This window comes from Pyrus communis, chromosome 9, assembly GCF_041283825.1.
Source record: "Pyrus communis isolate YQ-2024b chromosome 9, ASM4128382v1, whole genome shotgun sequence".
Classification (NCBI taxonomy): domain Eukaryota; kingdom Viridiplantae; phylum Streptophyta; class Magnoliopsida; order Rosales; family Rosaceae; genus Pyrus; species Pyrus communis.
In genome coordinates, this window is record NC_142573.1 from 9,180,879 (window position 1) to 9,184,600 (window position 3,722).

Here is a 3,722-nt window from a genome sequence, read left to right on the forward strand (position 1 = left end):
TTTGATGGTGTAATTCAAGTTTTAATGTCCTATATATATATATATGCGTGTGTGTGTGTGGTGGGAGACCTTATGCCGCGTTGAACAAAAAGAGCAGCTGGCGGCTGATTCGGTATGCGAACTTTATTTGATTTTGCGTTCGGTGGTGCCCAACTTCAGAGCTGGACACAGGTTTGCAATTTCTGTCTGACTAAGGTAGGCAGGAAGCAGCATACGAAAACGGTCAGGTTTATATGATAGCTTTGTGAAGCATTTAAGTTGGTAACGTTGGAGTCACACTTACAATTAAGTTAATGGATAGAAACTCTGTTGTAACCAATATATTGTCATAGTTACACCACTTGACGGCATTCAAATAATATATTAATTGTTCGTTAGATAGTTGTCAAATATATTATATATTCATTGATGTAATTAGAATATATTCCAATTCATAAATATATATTGTTTTTTGAAAGGGACCAGCTAGTGGTTTTGCCACGGGCAGTCCACCCTTCTAGGGGCCAGGAAGACTCAGAGGCATTTCAATCTCCATTGACCACCATCGTGTGATTCACCAGTGCTAAGAGTCGAACACATGACGTGCCGTATGAAATACAGGTCTGAAATTCGTCCCCCACCTGAACCACCCCGTTCAATTCATAAAAAATTAACAATGTTGTATATTATCACATTAAAATAAACAAAACAACACCAGCACCATAACAGCCAAATTCTCTTTGGAACATATGGACTAAAAAGTATATGCGCGTTCGGTGGTAATGTTTGCGACTACGCGTACGCTCTCTCTCTCTCTCTCTCTCTCTGTTTTTTAAGCTGCCAACCTACAGGGTTGTGCACCTAACAATGAGTTCACATTTGTGAATAACATGCAGAATCAAAATACTCCAATTGTAGGTGTGTGTATATATATATATATAGAGCGACTAAAACTAGTACCTGCATGGCAAACGTAAAAGTTTAGGTTGCGACAAACTAAGCCACATCACTTATAATTACAGGAAAAAATTAGTATCCGGTCCTTAGTTACTAATGTTCATTGATTGAAACCTTATTAGTTTTTAGATTTTGATTCAAGTCCCTAGCATTAATGTAATAATGAATTTAAATGTCAGTTACATAATTTTTTTAAATAAAAATTAATAATTGATTTAGAATTTTAATACTCACACCTTTATTAAACTCTTAACTAATTTTCAATTCAAATCATTTCCAAAAATAAATAAAAATTAGAATAAGTTTGTACCCATTAGTTTTTTTAAAAAATGTTTTCAATTTTTTAATCTTATATGTACCCATTCATGTAATTTTTTCAAAATTTTAATATTAAAATTTACTCATTCTTAAATATACCAATTTGTTATATGTAAAATGTACCCTTTTTTAATATATAAAATCTATTCAATTTTTTTCTAATCCATTTTTAAACTTATATGGATACATTCTTTTTCTTTGATTTGAGAACGTATTTATGTCAAGTTTAATCGAATAAATTTACTAATGTTATTAAGCCTGACATTTTTTTTTTTTTTTTTTTTTTTGCAGGTTTGAAGAATGTACCCATGTTTTGGTACAATAATTTTTTGGTTAATTTTGATGAATGTAACCATGTTTATATATACACACACAACAATATAATTTATATTCTAAATTTTTTAATCCCACAAATTATGGGTTTTTATTTAAAATCTCATTCGTATAAACAATTATAAATTTCAATTTTTAATTTAAAAAATATAGTAACATACATAGAAATAAATTATCTCATTAATTTCAGAGATTTCGATTAAAAATTAAAACTAACAAGATTTCAGTCAAAGAATATTCATAGTTAGGGACTGCATCCAAAATCACGTGTTGTAGCCCCAAAATCACGTGTTGTAGCCCCAATATTCATGTGTTGTAGCCCCAAAATCACGAAACTGCAAAAACTAATAAAAAATGATTAAGAAATTGATCAACATGCAAATCTGTCTCCAGCCAGCCACCAATATAGTTTGTATTATGTTGTACAAGTTAATATACTATTGCATCAACTTCGGCACTGCTAGTAAGTCAAAACCTCAGGCACCTCCCCCAGTTCTGCAAAGGGAGCTTAAGATAATTAGGGTTCTAATTTTTTAATTACTGCCAGCTCTATTCAACGCGGCATGCTAGTTATATATATAAAGGGCTTCAGAACTCAAATTATAGAATCAAAACCAAAGCACTCTCCCCACTCCCCATCATATTTCCCTTCAAAGCAGCTTATTCTTCTCTTGCTACCTCTCTCTTTATCTTTTGTTCTACTACTAGAAATGTCTTATTCATCTAAGGTTTCGATGATACTTTTTCTTTCTTTGTTCATAAATTCTTTGATGGCCATGGGTGCCCCAGCTGTAAATTTCCATCAAGACTTTGACATTACATTTGGCGACGGACGTGCTAAGATACTTGACGGAGAAAAGTTTCTCACTCAACCTTGATCAGGTTTCTGGGTCTGGTTTCAGATCTAAGAATGAGTATTTATTTGGAAGAAGTGACATGCAAATCAAGTTGGTGTCTGGAAACTCAGCGGGAACTGTCACTACCTACTATGTAAGTACTCTCAATCCTTACTGTAAAGATTTTAGAGAGACAGACTAATTGGCCACTGCTAACGAACACAGATATTGGCCCTAATTTAAACTCTTCCATTATTTATGCAGTCTCAATTTTGTTGTTCCATTTTTGTTATATATGAAATTGCATTGCTAATTTTTGAAACAAAAATGCATATATATGCAGTTATCTTCTGAAGGTTTGACTCGTGACGAGATTGACTTTGAATTTTTGGGTAATTCAACTGGTGAACCCTACACTCTCCATACAAATGTGTTCAGCCAAGGAAAAGGGAACAGATAACAACAGTTCCATCTTTGGTTTGATCCAACAAAGACCTTCCACACCTATTCAATTGTCTGGAACAGCCAAAACATTATGTAAGTGCATACACCCACAACTAACTAATTTTTTTAGGTCAGATGTCACATGTGAATGGACATGTTGAGAGTATCACCAATTATATAAACCACTTTCTAATGCATGCATGTGAAATGTTATGCAGATTCTTGGTCGACAGCATTCCAATCAGAGTGTTCAACAATTTGGAATCAGCTGGAGTCCCATTCCCTAAAAACCAGCCCATGAGGGTTTACTCAAGTCTTTGGTGCGGACGACGGGGCAACAAGAGGTGGCCTTGTCAAGACTAACTGGACTCTAGCTCCTTTCACTGCCTCTTACAGAAATTTTAAGGCCGATGCTTGTACAGCTGGATCATCATCCTCATGTGCCTCAACCATACCTACTAATCCATTGACAGAGCAGAGTGCATGGAAAACTCAAGGGATTGATGCTGCAGGCCGAAAAAGACTTCGTTGGGTGCAACAAAAGTTCATGATCTACAACTACTGCTCTGATCTTAAACGCTTCCCAGAAGGCCTTCCAGCTGAATGCAAGCGATCCAGATTCTAATTTGGAAGTGAGACTATAAATCCAGATGATCATATATCCTCTCTTCTCATGTGCAGCATTCATTTTCTTGTACCACCAATTCCTTTATTATATATATGTATTCTTTTATTCGTTTTTTTTTTATTCCCCCATGGTCTGTGTATTCTTGAACTGAATTGAGTTTTAGAATCATAGCCTTTATGATTACCAAATGATTAGTCCAATTTGTTCAACATCACCAGCACTCCATA

At 34.5% G+C, this 3,722-nt stretch overlaps 1 pseudogene; it reads left to right on the forward strand.

The window, feature by feature from the left end:
• Positions 1-2,230: 2,230 nt before the first annotated feature.
• Positions 2,231-3,492, forward strand: LOC137740512 (xyloglucan endotransglucosylase protein 1-like; annotated as a pseudogene).
• Positions 3,493-3,722: the final 230 nt, after the last annotated feature.